We start from the raw sequence: 20,884 nt of genomic DNA on the forward strand, positions 1-20,884 counted from the left end.
TACACCCTTGCCTGTGCCTTTTGTGCCTGGAGAAGATGCTCCTTCACAATAGGCATCACTTTTGCCATTCTCTCCTGCAGCTGGGCAACATGCTCTATGATGCTCCGGTGTGGCGTGACCATGGCTTCCCATGTTTTCTTGGAGATATCCAGGAGCGCTCACAGATGTTGACAATACAGTAGCTGGAACGGCGATAAGCCAATAGAGGCCCAGGAACTACCCTGACGGAGAAGAGCAGAAATGGAAGCAGGTAGTCCTAATCTTGACCGCACTTCTCAATGACCTTTTTGAGCATGGCTTTCAAGGTCTTATTGAAGTGCTCTACTCCCCTCAGTGGTGGCTCTGTTACTCTTTTGGGACTTGGGCTCCTGCCAGGTATCCCTGTATGGAGATGTACCACCCCCTGGCTTCCTCAGGGACCTCTCGACAACCTGGTACCTTTGTACGAGGCCCACTAGGTAATCTGCATTCCGGGGGTCTCCTTGGGTAACCAAGGTCTTCACCGGCTTGGGGAGAGTGTGAATAAATCTGTCCATCATGACCCGCTCGACCATCTGGGCTACAGTGGAGTACTCCAGCTGTATCCATTTCTGGACCAAATGCAACAAGTCAAACATCTGTGAGTGGGGTGGTTTGTCACCACAATATGCCCAGTGATGAACTCTTTGGGCTCTGTCATAGTGACTCCTGAGCGTGCCTATATCTCTGTTTTCAACTTGGCATATTCCCAGGCATCCTGAAAGGCCAAGTCAAAATATGCTTTCTGGGGATCACCTGTCAGATATGGGGCCAGCACCTCTGCCCACTGCTCCCGGGGCAGACCCTCCCATTCTGCAACCCCATTCAAAAACAGTCAAAATGCCTCTATGTCATCCCCTGGGGTCATCTTTTATATGGCTCGTCTTACAGCTTTCTGGACGCATGAGTCATCATCTTGATGTGGGGGAGGGGCAGTTTCTCGGCTGCGGATATCTCCCATCAGGAGTTCCATCTGCCTTTGCTGTTGTTGCAGCTGTTGTATTAGGAGTTTATTTGTCTCTGGTTGTACCTGGTGCTGTTGCTGTTTCATGCTGGCTCAGGATCAGGTGCTTGATTAGCTTCTCCATTTTGTCCGACCGTTGTTCCACAGGCTGCTTTCACACATCTGTCTTTTGCCATCAGCCACAATCCGTCGAATGTTGAAAAAAATGGGTCCATCGCAGATTGTGAAAAACTGTTGCGTCGAATCTGTTTTTTGCAGGATCCAACTAGCTGATCCAGATAATTGGATCCTAAAAAAATCGGAGCATGCTCAGTTAAAAGAAACAAAATCCGTTGCTGGATTCCGTCTGGTTTGACGGATCTGGCACCATAGGCTTCCATTCTACCAAACGACGGACGGTGACGGATCCGTCGCTGTCCGTTTTTTCGATGGACACAACACTACTATGTCCATTTTCTCAGGCTGCCAGATAAACAATTTTTGACGGATCCAGCAAACGACAGATGAAAAGTGAGGCCATCCATCGCAATCCATCGCTAATACAAGTCTATGAGAAAAAAATGGATCCGGCGGCAACATTTGCCGGATGCGTTTTTTTCTAAATTCGCCGGATTGAGACTGACAGCAAAAGACTGATGTGTGAAAGGGGCCTTAACCCAGGACATATGATTTGTCCACTGCTGCTACTCATATTTCTGGAACGTTTGCCCTCATCCGAAGCATCCGAAACACCACTTGTGGAAGGTCGGCTTACGTAGCTGCTCCTCGAGGTAGATACAGGCACACGTAGGGTTAAAGTTTCAGGGTTGTTTATTGCATCAAAACTCAAAATGATAACAGAAAAATAGCCTTTCTGGCCCAAAAGAAAGTAAACAGTTCATACAAAGTCCTGCCCAGTACTTCTGAGACAACACATATAGCAGCTCTAACAGGAGCGTCAGCCTGGAGGCTTCCTTGCCTCCACACAACACAGACAGAGAAAAAAACTGGCTGACCATTTATTTCCCAACCACACCCTTGATGTGGAGATATTTTATCTATCTACTATCTAATATCTATCTAGTATCTGTTATCTATCTATCTATCTATCTATCTATCTATCTATCTATCTATCTATCTATCTATCTATCTATCTATCTCTATCTATCTATCTATGATCTATCTATCATCTATCTAATATCTATCTATCTATGATGAGCAAAGAGATGAGCAGACAAATTCACGTGGAATTTAATTCTACTCCAATTTTACAAAAATCTGCAATCAAGGCAATGCAGATTTTTTGGTATTTAGCTTCTGCATAGATTCAGCAGGTGTACAGGGCCATCACTTTTATTACTATTGGTCATGATCCTAAGTCCTGGATCTATGATTTCCTTACAAACACCCCATAAAGAAGATTTATAAAACAAAGTATGAATGACAATATTGCTGAACTTCACCATCATCAAGTTAATAAAGGGAATGTTTCAGCAGGTTTTTGCTATGTAATCTAAGATGTAGGGACAGAGACCCTGATTCCAGAGATATATCACTTAGTTTATTGGGTGAAGAAGTTCTTGTAGCATCACAGTTTTTCAGCTGTAGATCTATGAGAGCTCAGAAAGCCAAGCTCTGTATAACCCCGCCCACACCACTAATTGGTCTCTTTCTGTGTACACAAAGCTGTCAATCAGTGTTGGAGGCGTGGTTGGACTAGGAGGCACGAGACACCTAGTCCTGTAGTGATAATCTACTGATGATAAAACACTGATTTTATTGAAACAGCAATACACAGCCCAGTAAGTGACACATCACTGGAATCAGAGTTTGTGCTCCTACATCATGCTGATCTCAAATTACATAGCAAAAACCTGCTGACAGACGCCTTTTAAAATAGAAATATATTTACGATGAATGTAAGATTTTGGTAGACTTAATAAAACTCATTTTCTCTGCGCAGTCAAATGAGATTAAACCCAGGGAAAAGCCGGCTGATTTGTAGCACATAATATCGAGATATACTTTAAAGGTTATCTCTGTTATGCCTCATAACTGGTTGAGTGATTTGTGCTAAATTACATGACATCTTATCAATTGTTCTCATTACTTTTGTTATTTCAAATAAATAAGAACTGGCAAAAATTACAATATACGAATGAAGCTATCCAAGGTCAGACACCGTTAGGAGAATTACTGCTTTCTTTGTGTGATTTCAAGTATTGTACAGTTCCTTCTTTAGAGAAAATGCTATCTATATTAACCCTCCGTCAGGTTCACCTCTGGCACTCCTGTTTTAAGGCGCTGTGCTCCCAACAGCCACAGGCTATAAAATCACCTATAATATCTAATTATCTAAATTTCACGAAAAGTAATCAGTGACCTTCATAGGGATGTATTACAAGAGAGAACACAAAATCAGGTGCCAAAAAACTCAGTTAATAACCATTAACATATTAAAACAAAAACAACCGCCAAGTAGCCTCCAGTTTTCATGACAGAACTATTGCTAAACATTAATATTAGGAATAAAAAACTTATTGGTAATACATTTAGATGCCACTTGATTACTATTCACTCAGATTCAGAGGTTACATGTTCAGCAGAAGAAACACAGTTACACTTACAGAAACAAGGCTGACAGATCAGATTTGCGTGGTACAGGCAGATCGCGCTGTGACACTTTTTGCCTTCATAATTTGACGTCCTTCTGCCACCAGTTTCAACAATGCAGGTGGTGCATCTACTTGTTTTGGGAGATGGGAGAGGTGGTCATTTTTCTCGATCATCTTTGGGATGAAATCTTGCAGGATAGAGCGGATTCCACTCGTCTTCAGACTTCCTCGGCGTATCTCTAAACTCACCAGTTAATTTTATGTTTTCAGGTAAATTACATGATGGTATAATGTCTACATTCTGGGTCCCTTCCTGGTTTTAATGTCTCACTTTCCTGGTATAGTGTCCTCCGTCACAGGCCCCTTCATGGAATAATGTGTCCTTTTCCTGGTTTAATATCATCCACCCTGGCCCCTTTTTAATATAGTATCCCCCATCATGGACCCCTTCTGGTAAAATATGTCTCTCATCCTGATATTATGTACCTTATCCTGAGACACTTCCAGCAATATATGTCACCCATCCTGTTATAACGTGACCCATCCTTCTTCTTCCAGTAATAACGTCCTGTTCTGCTGCTCTTCTCCATGTGCCGCCAGTGACTTGCATGCCAACGTCAGCTGCCGGACTCTTCTTACCAGCAGTGTGTATTACGGTGAAGGATCTCTGCGCTACAATACATTCAGTTGAATATCTTCGGAAGCACATCTAGCTGAAAGAGCTGATGGCATTGGTTGGCCTCACTCCTGCAAGGGCCCAGTCGCGATCACATTGACTTTGGTTGGCCTCACTCCTGCATGGGCTCGGTCGCGATCACACTGGCTTTGGTTGTCCTCACTCCTGAATGGGCCCGGTCGCGATCACATTGACTTTGGTTGGCCTCACTCCTGCATGGGCCCGGTCGCGATCACATTGACTTTGGTTGGCCTCACTCCTGCATGGGCCCGGTCGCGATCACATTGACTTTGGTTGGCCTCTCTCCGGCATGGGCCCGGTCGCGATCACATTGACTTTGGTTGGCCTCACTCCTGCATGGGCCCGGTCGCGATCACATTGACTTTGGTTGGCCTCACTCCTGCATGGGCCCAGTCGCGATCAGACTCTCTGCAGCCACTATCGTTGCACCTGTAAATAACAATTTTATAGTTACCAACAAAATATTTAGCTCTTGGGCCTCACTGCAAAATATGTAATAAAGCCCCATCTGAATCGGTGTCTTCTTTTTGACAGAAACCTCTATTGCTGCACCCCTAAAAATTACATAATATACACTGGGATCTAAGGGGTATGGCTTCTCCTTGTGGCGAGTGACATGCCAGGTCTGGCATGCCAGTATGAGGAGACTTAAATGCCATGCATGCTCCTCTGGGAAATTAGATAGGAGGAGGACTAGAACTCTAGCGCCACCTATTGGAAGCAGCAATCCTACAAGTCATTATTGACCCTATAACGAGCCTTGAAATATGACTTAGGATAAAAACTAAATGAAAATGTATTTCAATTTGTAGAGACGGTGTTTCAGGGTATTGCCCCTCATCAGTACAAAGTATGAGATCTGATTTGGCAAGACGAGAGGCTACTTCCAATAGGTGGCACTAGATTGTAATAAACACTGTACTTTTCTAAAACTTCAATAACTTTTCAAATATATATATATACATATATTAGAGAGCAGCAAAAGATACCGAAACAATAGTTGCCATCCTATTAAATGGTATTATGATTGTAATATACTTGTCAGAAATCCTTTCGATCTATCTACTTCTTTGTCCACTTGAACTTTTCTTCTAGTGTAAAATCGCATCTCCTGCTGAGAAGTGACAGAGTGTATAATACACTGGAAATTCTGAATTTTCGTAGCCTTCATTCTTTCTGTCTTTTCCTTTCTGAAAGCCTAATAGGGTAGAACTTGGTTTCAAGCAGCGGGATACATAGAGAATGATAATCCAGATAATGTATGGAAGGCATTCAGACCAGCAGATACCCGCTTGTGGACCACAGAAATGTTCATCCTTAGGATATTTCATAGCTGACTTTTATTGTCGTAATTACTTGGTTACTTTTGCTAAGCTTGTTTTTGAGCAAAACTATGATTAGCAATTGCAGAATAGGTACTTTACCCAATGCAGTGTTGGTCAGCTGGGTCCAATGTCCATTTTTTCTGTAGGCACAGAAGCTACAAATATTAAGCCAGTCTATTATAGTCTGTAGAAAAAGCAACAGAACTTAGATGTTGCAGTGAATAGTGGCACATAGATGGTTAACAGAGTGTGGGGGCTCCCTGTTTAACCCCATCGGCACCCTGAGATTATGAGTGTGTGGTCCTGGTGTTTCCCTTGGCAAGTCACGGCAAAATAATGGCTTTAGGATCTGCTGGCTATAGTGATCTGTTCAGATGTTGGCAACATTTAAAAGGGTTTTGTCCACTACTAGGTCAACCTCTTCTAAAACTACATATTCAGCCCTCCCATCTCGGCGTTGTTCCCTCGGTGTGAACAGTCTCTCTCCTCGTGGCTGTAATGAAGTGTTGTAACACGACACCTGTGTCCAATCGGCACTGACGTCACTGTCTCTGCCTTCAGACAAACGGAACATGAAGAGGAAGTCTGGACTGTAACTCATCCCAGACTTCCTCTTCATGTTCCATTTGTCTGAACGCAGAGACAGTGAGGACAGCAGTGATTGGACACTGGGCATCACATGTCATTTCACGTAACGGCGCCGACACGGGAAGTGAGTATACGCTTTTTTATTTTAGCGGCACCGAACATTTAGTATAAGAAGGGGTTGTCCTAGTAGACTTTTCAGGTTGCTACTTCCAATAGATGTCATTAGAGTTTAAGTCTTCTTTTTCTCTTAAGAGGCAATTTGCACATTTAATTTAGCAAAGAAGCACTGCATGGCCTATAAGTCTCCTTACACAGGCACATTAGGCTTGTCACTCTCCACAAGGGGAAATGTTACCCCTTAGAACTCAATTCTGACAGGTTACTAATTTCTTGGAAGTATTTGGAGGCTTTTGAAGTGACCAATAGACATGTAAATTCTTCCGGAAAGTCCTTTTTCCTGGATATTATCTGAGTTATGGAAACTATGGTATACAGAAGGACTAACGCATACTATATGGAGCAAATGTTGCAGATTTTGCATTGGAATCCAGGAGCTTACAAGTGTTCCTCCGCAATTAATTACATTTTTCATGTACTCAATGGAGCATGGCCACTTTTTAAGTTGTGCCCATAGTGGCTCATATCACCCTTGTCAGGGAGTAAACCTGTGGGGAACTTGTCAGGGAGTAAACCTGTGGAGAACTGCCTATTGACCCAATCCATTACTGATGATAAAAAGTTACATTTTTCGGACCTTTTTCCTTAGTATTTGTAAGCACAGAAAACTTTATAAATCTGAGTTCGAATCCCACCATCAATAACTCAGCGTTTTAATTTATTCCTTTCCTAATTTGCTTTTTCTGTATCTCCGAAGCAAAATCTCATCTGTCAGGTTAAACTTGATGAAATTATTCCCTACAATGTTTCACCTAATATGATAATCCTCGTCGTCACTCACAGCTCAGCTATATTGTGTTTTATCGAGTCCCTAAAAACTTTCACGGCTCTGTAAGTCGCTAATGCGTGTTGTTGGAAAACATGGCGGAGTTAGGTACAACTAATTAAAAGCTATTCTCAGAATCATTGCCTTCTTACTAAAAAAAAGCCAATCATAGATTTAAGGATTTCGTCACAATCTGAAATTACCTTTCAAATTTAAGACACTCCAAATAAATTGAATACTTGTCAGAGTGCCCATACTTCCAAAAGGTTATCATACAAAATAAAGACACTTCATCAAAGATTTAGCACTCCACTATCTACAATCCATAAATCAGGAAGTGTCATGCTCCTTTTAGCCTGAACTCATTTCATCGACTATCTCCTCCAACATCTCTGTCAAGTGCGCTGTTTGCATCATTACACGTAATTATATTTTAATGCAGATGTTCTACAGAATGTCACTGCATCGGAGACTCTAAACCGGTTTGTCATGTTCTATTGCTTTGATATGCCACTTGATACAGGTACACGTAGATAAGAGAGACTCGGTGAGGAATATTCCTTTAAATATTTATAAAGATGCCAAGTTTTGTTTCGTAGACAGAGGAAGTTAAGAGGAATGACAATTTTGCTTGGTCTCTCCTATCTGACTTGATTGCTGTTGAGTGCCGGAGTTAAAAGCTATTGCTCGTAGATCGGTCAACATGGTGGAGGCTCTGGTTAGTCAAGTGCAAGTATTTTTAAAAGGGTTGTGGGAAAATATCAACAGTTCATGTTACTTTATTTAGAACTGCATGTAAAAGTTAAACATGCAACAGTACAATAATATATATATATATATATATATATATATATATATATATATATATATATATATATATATATATATATATATATATATATATATATACACTCACCGGCCACTTTATTAGGTGGTACACCTGTCCAACTTCTTGTTAACACTTAATTTCTAATCAGCCAATCACATGGCGGCAACTCAGTGCATTTAGGCATGTAGACATGGTCAAGACAATCTCCTGCAGTTCAAACCGAGCATCAGTATGGGGAAGAAAGGTGATTTGAGTGCCTTTGAACGTGGCATGGTTGTTGGTGCCAGAAGGGCTGGTCTGAGTATTTCAGAAACTGCTGATCTACTGGGATTTTCACGCACAACCATCTCTAGGGTTTACAGAGAATGGTCCGAAAAAGAAAAAAAATCCAGTGAGCGGCAGTTCTGTGGGCGGAAATGCCTTGTTGATGCCAGAGGTCAGAGGAGAATGGGCAGACTGGTTCGAGCTGATAGAAAGGCAACAGTGACTCAAATCGCCACCCGTTACAACCAAGGTAGGCCTAAGAGCATCTCTGAACGCACAGTGCGTCGAACTTTGAGGCAGATGGGCTACAGCAGCAGAAGACCACACCGGGTACCACTCCTTTCAGCTAAGAACAGGAAACTGAGGCTACAATTTGTACAAGCTCATCGAAATTGGACAGTAGAAGATTGGAAAAACGTTGCTTGGTCTGATGAGTCTCGATTTCTGCTGCGACATTCGGATGGTAGGGTCAGAATTTGGCGTAAACAACATGAAAGCATGGATCCATCCTGCCTTGTATGGAGCATCTTTGGGATGTGCAGCCGACAAATCTGCGGCAACTGTGTGATGCCATCATGTCAATATGGACCAAAATCTCTGAGGAATGCTTCCAGCACCTTGTTGAATCTATGCCACGAAGAATTGAGGCAGTTCTGAAGGCAAAAGGGGGTCCAACCCGTTACTAGCATGGTGTACCTAATAAAGTGGCCGGTGAGTGTATATATATATATATATATATATATATATATATATACAGCTCTGGCAAAAATGAAGAGACCACTGTAAAGTGTTCAGTTTGTCTGATTTTTCTCTTTATAGGTATACTTTTAAGTAAACTGTAAATTGTTCTTTTATTCTATAAACTACTGACATTATGCCTCGAAGTTCCAAGCAATAAATTTTGTATTTTTTTTTCTGAAAATGAGAAGTGGTCAAAATAACATAAAAATGCAGTGCTTGCAGACCTCAAATAATGCAAAAAAAAACAGAAATTCATAATCTTTTAGAAACAACAATACCAGTGTTTTAACTCAGGAAGAGTTCAGAAATCAATATTTTGTGGAATAACCATGATTTTTATTCACAGCTTTCATGCATTTTTGGCATGTTTTTCATCAGTCTTTCACACTGCTTTTGGGTGACCTTATGCCACTCCTGGTACAAAAATTTCAATTTCAATGGGTTTCAGGTCTGGAGATTGGGCTGGCCAATTTGGTGGTCCTTCATCCACACCTTGATTGACCTAGCTGTGTGGCATGGCGCATTGTCCTGCTGGAAAAAGCAGTCGTAAGGGTTGGGGAACACTGCCTGAGCAGAAGGAATCAACTGTTTTTCTAGGTCCCCAGATCATCACCGATCCTCCACCAAATTTCACAGTGGGTGCAAGACACTGTGGCTTGTACACCTCTCCAGATCTCTGTCTAAGGCCGGGATCACACATGCTCTAGATACGTCTGAGTCTCGCATGGTAATCCCCGGCCCTGCTGCCTGCACTCCGGATCAGAGCGTGCGGCTTCATAGCAATACATGGAGCCGCACGCTCCGCTCCGGAGTGCAGGTGACAGGGTCGGGGATTACCATGCGAGACTTGGACATATCTAGAGCATGTGTGATCCCGGCCTTACCATTAGATGACCAGGTGTTGATCTGGGGATGCTTCAGCAAGGCTGGAATTGGGCAGGTTGTTCTTTGCAAAGGATGTATGAAACAAGCCGCATACAAGGTTATCCTGGAAAAACAGTTGATTCCTTCTGCTCAGGCGATGTTCCCCAACTCTGAGGACTGCTTTTTGCAGCAGGACAATGCACCATGCCACACAGCTAGGTCAATCAAGGTGTGGATGAAGGACCACCACATCAAATTCCTGTCATGGCCAGCCCAATCTCCAGACCTGAACCCCATTGAAAACCTCTGGAATGTAATGAAGCGGATGATGGATAATCACAAGCCATCAAACAACAGCTGCTTACATTTTTGTGCCAAAAGCAGTGTGAAAGACTGGTGGAAAGCATGCCAAGACGCATGAGAGCTGTGATTAAAAATCATGGTTATTCCACACAATATTGATTTCTGAACTCTTCCTGAGTTAAAACATTGGTATTGTTGTTTCTAAATGATTATGAACTTGTTTTGGTTTTTTTTGCATTATTTGAGATCTACAAGCACTGCATTTTTTTATTATTTTGACCTTTTCTCATTTTCAGAAAAATAAATACAAAATTTATTGCTTGGAACTTCGGAGACATGTTGTCAGAAGTTTATAGAATGAAAGAACAATTTACATTTTACTCAAAAATATACCTATAAAGAGAAAAATCAGACAAACTAAAAATTTTGCAGTGGTCTCTTAATTTTTGCCAGTGCTGTATATACATATATTTGTAACCATTTTCTGTCCTGCATCAAAAATCACAGGAGTCATGCATTTTGTGTCCTTCTCCTTCTTACCGCTCCAGAGAGAGCACATGTAAATTAAAAGCTTAACCGGGTTGTCCAGTCTAAAACTACAAGTCTGAAGTCACTCTATTTGACTGCAGACTTGTAAATCCTCACATTGCATGCCCTGTGTGCTGTGAGGATAACAGTGCGAGTATTCATATGACTGCAAGTATGTGATTTGCATTCTTCTGGCCACAGTCTGACTAGACTGTATCCTGCCTCGCTCAATACACTTGCATTGAAGAAGCAGGACGTAGTCTAGTTGGCTTGTGACTGCATGTATTCAAACCTCCCATTTCCGGCAACGGCACTGGAGAATCTTAACAGCACACTGTTAGAGTGACTGCAGACTTGTAGTTTTAGACCGGACAACCCCTTTAATGAAAGTGATGAACCCTGTTGTAGGAAAAAAGAACAACTGGGTGTTATCCGTCAGGGGCGTGACCATATGCAGACACTAACCAATCAGAGCTGTTGTGAAATTGGATTTTGGGCTCCCCCGGTGGCCACTGGTGGAATTGAACTGGTGTGCATCATCCTCTCGGTTCACCTGTTTCCATCAGGATGTGGGAGTCGCTATTTAGCCTTGCTCCTCTGTCACTTCCATGCCGGTCAACATTGTAATCAGAAGCCTTTCGGTGCATGTTCCTGCTGCTAGACAACTCCCAGCTAAGTTGGACTTTTGTCCTTGTTTGTTTTTGCATTTTGTTCCAGTTCACAGCTGTAGTTTCGTTTCTGTGTCTGGAAAGCTCTTGTGATCTGAAATTGCCACTCTGATGTTATGAGTTAATACTAGAGTCTTAAAGTAATTTCAGGATGGTGTTTTGATAGGGTTTTCAGCTGACCATGAAAGTGCCCTTTCTGTCTTCCTGCTATCTAGTAAGCGGACCTCAATTTTGCTAAACCTATTTTCATACTACGTTTGTCATTTCATCTAAAATCACCGCCAATATTTGTGGGGGCCTCTGTCTGCCTTTCGGGGAAATTTCTCTAGAGGTGAGCCAGGACTATATTTTCCTCTGCCAGGATTAGTTAGTCCTCCGGCCGGCGCTGGGCATCTAGGGATAAAACGCAGGCTACGCTACCCGGCTACCGTTAGTTGTGCGGCAGGTTTAGTTCATGGTCAGTTTAGTTTCCATCCTTCCAAGAGCTAGTTCTTATGTTTGCTGGGCTATGTTCTCTTGCCATTGAGAACCATAACAGTTTGACCGGCCCCAAAGGGTTAAATTAATTGACAGAGAAAGGAGAGAAAAGAGAAGTCTGCTGAAGATTTTTTTTTTTTTTCCCTTCAGTTCTGAGTGTGCTTGTAATTGAATCTCTTGCAAGTCTGCCTATATTGCAGCCTTTCTCTCTCTCTCTCCTTCTAATCCTGGAATGGCTCTGTGTTCACCTGTTTAAAATGGATATTCAGAGTTTAGCTGCAGGTTTGAATAATCTCACCACGAAAGTTCAAAATTTACAAGATTTTGTTGTTCATGTTCCTATATCTGAACCTAGAATTCCTTTGCCTGAATTTTTCTCGGGGAATAGATCTTGCTTTCAAAATTTCAAAAATAATTGCAAGTTGTTTTTGTCCCTGAAATCTCGCTCTGCTGGAGATCCTGCTCAGCAGGTCAGGATTGTGATTTCCTTGCTCCGGGGCGACCCTCAGGATTGGGCTTTTGCATTGGCTCCAGGGGATCCTGCGTTGCTCAATGTGGATGCGTTTTTTCTGGCCTTGGGGTTGCTTTATGAGGAACCTCAGTTAGAACTTCAGGCGGAAAAGGCCTTGATGTCCCTATCTCAGGGGCAAGACGAAGCTGAAATATACTGCCAGAAATTCCGTAAATGGGCTGTGCTTACTCAGTGGAATGAGTGCGCCCTGGCGGCGAATTTCAGAGAGGGTCTCTCTGATGCCATTAAGGATGTTATGGTGGGGTTCCCTGTGCCTGCGGGTCTGAATGAGTCCATAACAATGGCTATCCAGATCGATAGGCGTCTGCGGGAGCGCAAACCTGTGCACCATTTGGCGGTGTCTACTGAGAAGACGCCAGAGAATATGCAATGTGATAGAATTCTGTCCAGAAGTGAACGGCAGAATTTTAGACGAAAAAATGGGTTGTGCTTCTATTGCGGTGATTCAACTCATGTTATATCAGCATGCTCTAAGCGTACTAAGAAGCTTGATAAGTCTGTTTCAATTGGCACTTTACAGTCTAAGTTTATTCTATCTGTGACCCTGATTTGTTCTTTATCATCTATTACCGCGGATGCCTATGTCGACTCTGGCGCCGCTTTGAGTCTTATGGATTGGTCCTTTGCCAAATGCTGTGGGTATGATTTGGAGCCTCTTGAAACTCCTATACCCCTGAAGGGGATTGACTCCACCCCATTTTCTAGCAATAAACCACAATACTGGACACAAGTAACTATGCGGATTAATCCGGATCACCAGGAGATTATTCGCTTTCTTGTGCTGTATAACCTACATGATGTGTTGGTGCTTGGATTGCCATGGCTGCAATCTCATAACCCAGTCCTTGACTGGAAAGCTATGTCTGTGTTAAGCTGGGGATGTAAGGGGACGCATGGGGACGTACCTGTGGTTTCCATTTCATCATCTATTCCCTCTGAGATTCCTGAATTCTTGACTGAATATCGTGACGTTTTTGAAGAACCTAAGCTTGGTTCATTACCTCCGCACCGGGAGTGCGATTGTGCCATAGATTTGATTCCGGGTAGTAAATACCCTAAGGGTCGTTTATTTAATCTGTCTGTGCCTGAACATGCTGCTATGCGAGAATATATAAAGGAGTCCTTGGAAAAGGGACATATTCGTCCTTCGTCATCTCCCTTAGGAGCCGGTTTTTTCTTTGTGGCTAAGAAAGATGGCTCTTTGAGGCCGTGCATTGATTATCGGCTTTTGAATAAAATCACGGTTAAATATCAATATCCGTTGCCACTGCTGACTGATTTGTTTGCTCGCATAAAGGGGGCCAAGTGGTTCTCTAAGATAGATCTCCGTGGGGCGTATAATTTGGTGCGAATTAAGCAGGGGGATGAGTGGAAAACCGCATTTAATACGCCCGAGGGCCACTTTGAGTATTTGGTGATGCCTTTTGGTCTTTCAAATGCCCCTTCAGTCTTTCAGTCCTTTATGCATGACATTTTCCGTGATTATTTGGATAAATTTATGATTGTGTATCTGGATGATATTTTGATTTTTTCGGATGACTGGGACTCTCATGTCCAGCAGGTCAGGAGGGTTTTTCAGGTTTTGCGGTCTAATTCCTTGTGTGTGAAGGGTTCTAAGTGCGTTTTTGGGGTTCAGAAGATTTCCTTTTTGGGATATATTTTTTCCCCCTCTTCCATCGAGATGGATCCTGTCAAGGTTCAGGCTATTTGTGATTGGACGCAACCCTCTTCTCTTAAGAGTCTTCAGAAATTTTTGGGCTTTGCTAACTTTTATCGTCGATTTATTGCTGGTTTTTCTGATGTTGTTAAACCATTGACTGATTTGACTAAGAAGGGTGCTGATGTTGCTGATTGGTCCCCTGCTGCTGTGGAGGCCTTTCGGGAGCTTAAGCGCCGCTTTTCTTCCGCCCCTGTGTTGCGTCAGCCTGATGTTGCTCTTCCTTTTCAGGTTGAGGTCGACGCTTCTGAAATCGGAGCTGGGGCGGTTTTGTCGCAGAGAAGTTCCGATTGCTCCGTGATGAGACCTTGTGCTTTTTTCTTGCGTAAATTTTCGCCCGCCGAGCGGAATTATGATGTTGGGAATCGGGAGCTTTTGGCCATGAAGTGGGCTTTTGAGGAGTGGCGTCATTGGCTTGAGGGGGCTAGACATCAGGTGGTAGTATTGACTGACCACAAAAATCTAATTTATCTTGAGTCCGCCAGACGCCTGAATCCTAGACAGGCGCGCTGGTCGTTGTTTTTCTCTCGGTTTAATTTTGTGGTGTCCTACCTGCCGGGTTCTAAGAATGTTAAGGCGGATGCCCTTTCTAGGAGTTTTGAGCCTGACTCCCCTGGTAATTCTGAACCTACAGGTATCCTTAAGGATGGAGTGATATTGTCTGCCGTTTCTCCAGACCTGCGGCGGGCCTTGCAGGAGTTTCAGGCGGATAGACCTGATCGTTGCCCACCTGGTAGACTGTTTGTTCCTGATGATTGGACCAGTAAAGTCATTTCTGAGGTTCATTCTTCTGCGTTGGCAGGTCATCCTGGAATCTTTGGTACCAGGGATTTGGTGGCAAGGTCCTTCTGGTGGCCTTCCCTGTCTCGAGATGTGCGAGGCTTTGTGCAGTCTTGTGACGTTTGTGCTCGGGCCAAGCCTTGTTGTTCTCGGGCTAGTGGATTGTTGTTGCCCTTGCCTATCCCGAAGAGGCCCTGGACGCACATCTCGATGGATTTTATTTCGGATCTTCCTGTTTCTCAGAAGATGTCTGTCATCTGGGTGGTGTGTGATCGTTTCTCTAAGATGGTCCATTTGGTTCCCCTGCCTAAGTTGCCTTCTTCTTCCGAGTTGGTTCCTCTGTTTTTTCAAAATGTGGTCCGTTTGCATGGTATTCCGGAAAATATCGTTTCTGACAGAGGTACCCAATTCGTGTCTAGATTTTGGCGAGCATTCTGTGCTAGGATGGGCATAGATTTGTCTTTCTCGTCTGCTTTCCATCCTCAGACTAATGGCCAGACCGAGCGGACGAATCAGACCTTGGAGACATATTTGAGGTGTTTTGTGTCTGCAGATCAGGATGATTGGGTTGCTTTTTTGCCTTTAGCGGAGTTTGCCCTCAATAATCGGGCCAGCTCTGCCACCTTGGTGTCTCCCTTTTTCTGTAATTCGGGGTTTCATCCTCGATTTTCTTCTGGTCAGGTGGAATCTTCGGATTGTCCTGGAGTGGATGCTGTGGTGGAGAGGTTGCATCAGATTTGGGGGCAGGTAGTGGACAATTTGAAGTTGTCCCAGGAGAAGACTCAGCTTTTTGCCAACCGCCGGCGTCGGGTTGGTCCTCGGCTTTGTGTTGGGGACTTGGTGTGGTTGTCTTCTCGTTTTGTCCCTATGAGGGTTTCTTCTCCCAAGTTTAAGCCTCGGTTCATCGGCCCGTACAAGATATTGGAGATTCTTAACCCTGTGTCCTTCCGTTTGGACCTCCCTGCATCTTTTTCTATTCATAATGTTTTTCATCGGTCATTATTGCGCAGGTATGAAGTACCGGTTGTGCCTTCCGTTGAGCCTCCTGCTCCGGTGTTGGTTGAGGGCGAGTTGGAGTACGTTGTGGAAAAAATCTTGGACTCCCATGTTTCCAGACGGAAACTCCAGTATCTGGTCAAATGGAAGGGATACGGTCAGGAGGATAATTCTTGGGTGACTGCCTCTGATGTTCATGCCTCCGATTTGGTCCGTGCCTTTCATAGGGCTCATCCTGATCGCCCTGGTGGTTCTGGTGAGGGTTCGGTGCCCCCTCCTTGAGGGGGGGGTACTGTTGTGAAATTGGATTTTGGGCTCCCCCGGTGGCCACTGGTGGAATTGAACTGGTGTGCATCATCCTCTCGGTTCACCTGTTTCCATCAGGATGTGGGAGTCGCTATTTAGCCTTGCTCCTCTGTCACTTCCATGCCGGTCAACATTGTAATCAGAAGCCTTTCGGTGCATGTTCCTGCTGCTAGACAACTCCCAGCTAAGTTGGACTTTTGTCCTTGTTTGTTTTTGCATTTTGTTCCAGTTCACAGCTGTAGTTTCGTTTCTGTGTCTGGAAAGCTCTTGTGATCTGAAATTGCCACTCTGATGTTATGAGTTAATACTAGAGTCTTAAAGTAATTTCAGGATGGTGTTTTGATAGGGTTTTCAGCTGACCATGAAAGTGCCCTTTCTGTCTTCCTGCTATCTAGTAAGCGGACCTCAATTTTGCTAAACCTATTTTCATACTACGTTTGTCATTTCATCTAAAATCACCGCCAATATTTGTGGGGGCCTCTGTCTGTCTTTCGGGGAAATTTCTCTAGAGGTGAGCCAGGACTATATTTTCCTCTGCCAGGATTAGTTAGTCCTCCGGCCGGCGCTGGGCGTCTAGGGATAAAACGCAGGCTACGCTACCCGGCTACTGTTAGTTGTGCGGCAGGTTTAGTTCATGGTCAGTTTAGTTTCCATCCTTCCAAGAGCTAGTTCTTATGTTTGCTGGGCTATGTTCTCTTGCCATTGAGAACCATAACACAGAGCTGTGTTAGACTGTATGTGGACAAACCTCTTAGGGAAGGCAAATAGTGACATCCAGTAGTCAATTTATTCATACATTTCAAAGAGTGAAAACTGAGTGCATATGAACAATTTTTAAGTGTATTTTTTTTTTACTTTAAAGGGAATTGATCAGCAGATTTTTGCTTTAAAATCTGAAAGGAGCACAATGTGAGGGCTGAGAGTCTGATTCCAGTGATGTGTCATTTACTAAGCTGTATTTTGCTGTTTCAATAAAATTATTGTTTTATCAGCAGGAGATTATCACTACAGGACAAGGTGTCTTGTGCCTCATAGTCAACTGTTCTGTGTAACCCCACCCTCATCACAGATTGGCGGCTTTCTATCTATGAACTGTGTACACAGAAAGCTTCCAATTAGTGATGTGGTCGGGGTTATTCAAAGCTCAGCATTTGAGCTCTGCTAGATCTGCAGCAGAGAAAAAAGTGATTGCATCAAAAAGACAGCAAATGACACAACAATGGAATCAAAGTCTCAGCCTCTACATCATGCTGCTCTCAAATGTCATAGCAAGAAATGGTGACAGATTGCTTTTAATTTCTTTAAAATCAAATAATTGTTATAAATTTTAGCTTTGGCCATTTTGGTGCTTTTCAATTTTACTAATTTTAGAGCAAAACAATATATCCAAAACAAATTAATTCTTATTTTTAGGCTAAGTTCACATTAGGCATTTTTCTTTCTTTTTTTTTCTGCAGCAAAACCTGCACTCTTGGCAGAAAAGAAGCAGCATCAAAAATGCATGTTTTGGTACAATTTTTGCTATGTTTTTCAGGATACCATAGTACCAATACAAGACATGTTCCTGAAAAAATACACATATGAATGTAACAGATGGGGAAGGTTAATTAATTTACCTAAGACACTGGCAGTGCATTGAGTTTGTAGGATATTGTTTACCTTTCACACTTTGGTCTGCCATTGAGTTGCTCAAGCATTGTTCAATCTCACACCTTGGTCAGCCACAGGCATTGTTCAATCTTAAGGTACCATCACATTAAGCGACGCTGCAGCGATATAGACAACGATGCCGATCGCTGCAGCGTCGCTGTTTCGTCGTTGTGTGGTCGCTGGAGAGCTGTCACACAGACAGCTCTCCAGCGACCAACGATGCCGAAGTCCCCGGGTAACCAGGGTAAACATCGGGTTACTAAGAGCAGGGCCGCGCTTAGTAACCCGATGTTTACCCTGGTTACCAGTGTAAATGTAAAAAAACCCAAACACTACATACTTACATTCCGGTGCCTGTCGCGTCCCCCGGCGTCCGCTTCCCTGCACTGTGTAAGCGCCGGCCCTAAAGCAGAGCGGTGACGTCACCACTGTGCTCTGCTTTACGGCTGGCCGGCACTGACACATTCAGTGCAGGAAGCTCTGAGCAGCAGCGCGGACGCCGGGGGACGTGACAGACATCAGAAGGTGAGTATGTACTGTTTTTTTTTTACTTTTACAATGGTAACCAGGGTAAACATCGGGTTACTAAGCGCGGCCCTGCGCTTAGTAACCCGATATTTACCCTGGTTACCATTGTAAAACATTGCTGGCATCGTTGATTTTGCTGTCAAACACGACGATACACGCCGATCTGACGACCAAATAAAGTTCTGGCCTTCTAGCTCCGACCAGCGATATCACAGCAGGGTCCAGATCGCTGCTGCGTGTCAAACACAACGATATCGCTATCCAGGACGCTGCAACGTCACGGATCGTTATCGTTATCGTTGGAAAGTTGGTCAGTGTGAAGGTACCTTTACACCTTTGTGGGCAATGTTTTCTTTGTATGCATCACTAATTTAATTAAACTGTACTAATCCAAACTGCCATCTCAGATGGCAAAACCTGGAAAAATCACAAAAATAAATGGGTTTCATATACTGCTGTACTTGCTTTGTTTTAATTTAAAAACACTGCAAAACCTGATACCTGCATTTTTGCAGCGTTTTTTTCATCACCCATTGCTTTCAATGGGTGAAAAACACTGAAAGAAGTGACATGCTCTATGTCCAAAAAACCATTCAAAGCACAAAAGTGTTTTAGACATTTTTTTTATGTCTGATCCATCAAAGGGGCTTGGTGTTAAGTGGCAAACCACAAAAAAATAGTAGAACCCTAGAAAACACTACAAAACCTAGAAAAAACAAGGATCCTTATAAAATATAACTTTTATTACAAACCAGTTCAAAAAAATCTCTTTTCATAAACAATAAAAACAAGTTATGCACCTGTTAGTTCCTAGGGGGTCGCTATACTTCGCCCTGCCTAGCAGTGGGGGTAGGCACCCTAATTATATGATTGGCGCCACCACTCCACGTCGGCTTACCCTCAGAATCCCTAGAAATCCCTGCAATGCAGGATTCCTGATGTAACCTAAAAAATCCCTATAGGACAAAACTGCCTGGCAGTGGAGGTTGGCACCCTAATTTAAAGCGGTTGGCGCCCCCACTCAGCGTCGACTGACCCTAGGGTCCCTCAAAAGTCCCTACAGTGGGGATAGAAAGATAGAAAAAATGTCCCAATACACCCTGGCACCCAAAAGAAATATTAACAAAAATAGAAAGAAAACAAAAAAAATGTGACAAAGGCAAAAAAAATGTCTAAATTATCTCAGATGTTGCATAAAGAGAAAAATGATTGCAATAAATCATATACCGGGCAACCAAAAACAAAACAGAGTATGCCCCCACAAAAAAAGGTTAACAGGATGCAATGACTCTCGTATTTTCCAGATAGAACCATACATAGTTTCCAGGATATGAAAATTAATAAATGAAACATACCACAATATTAAAGTGCATGGTGCGATGCGGGTAGTCTTCTATAGCCGGAGAAAAAGGGCCCTATAGACATCCATGCTCATAGTACAGGGACACAATCATCCCTTCCAGCCTCAAAATGCTAGGGCACTACCAGCGACATTAGTCATATGCTGGTTGCGGTATTACCTCCTAATACCCAGGAAACACAACTGTATGAATTCGAAAAGTAGATAATGCGCTAGTAAACAATTTAAATACACAGTGCCAGTGACCATAGACAGATATTCACGATATATAAATAAATAATGACAGTGATGTTAACCCATTAGTGACAGAGCCAATTTGGTACTTAATGACCAAGCCAATTTTTACAATTCTGACCACTGTCACTTTATGAGGTTATAACTCTGGAACGCTTCAACAGATCCTGCTGATTCTGAGATTGTTTTTTCGTGAAATATTGTACTTCATGTTAGTGGTAACATTTCTTCGATATTACTTGCGATTATTTATGAAAAAAATGGAAATATGGCAAAAAAATTTAAAATTTAGCAATTTTCAAAATTTGGATTTTTATGCCCTTAAATCAGAGAGATATGTCACAAAAATAGTTAATAAATAACATTTCCCACATATCTACTTTACATCAGCACAATTTTGGAACCAAAATTTTTTTTTTTAGGGAGTTATAAGGGTTAAAAGTTGACCAGCAATTTCTCATTCTTACAACACCATTTTTTTTTTAGGGACCACATCACATTTGAAGTCATTTTGAGGGGTCAATATGATAGAAAATAACCAAGTGTGACACCATTCTAAAAACTGCACCCCTCAAGGTGCTCAAAACCACATTCAAGAAGTTTATTAACCCTTTACGTGCTTCACAGGAACTGAAACAATGTGGAAGGCAAAAATGAACATTTAACTTTTTTTTGCAAACATTTTGCTTCAGAACCATTTTTTTTTATTTTCACAAGTGTAAAAACAGAAATTTAACCATAAATGTTGTTGTGCAATTTCTTCTGAATACGCCGATACCCCATATGTGGGGGTGAACCACTGTTTGGGCGCACCGCAGAGCTTGGAAGAGAAGGAGCGCCGTTTGACTTTTTCAATGCAGAATTGGCTGGAATTGAGATCGGACGCCATGTCACGTTTAGAGAGCCCGTGATGTGCCTAAACAGTGGAAACCCCCCACAAGTGACCCCATTTTGGAAACTAGACCCCTTAAGGAACTT

Source organism: Ranitomeya variabilis, chromosome 2 (assembly GCF_051348905.1).
Source record: "Ranitomeya variabilis isolate aRanVar5 chromosome 2, aRanVar5.hap1, whole genome shotgun sequence".
Lineage (NCBI taxonomy): Eukaryota > Metazoa > Chordata > Amphibia > Anura > Dendrobatidae > Ranitomeya > Ranitomeya variabilis.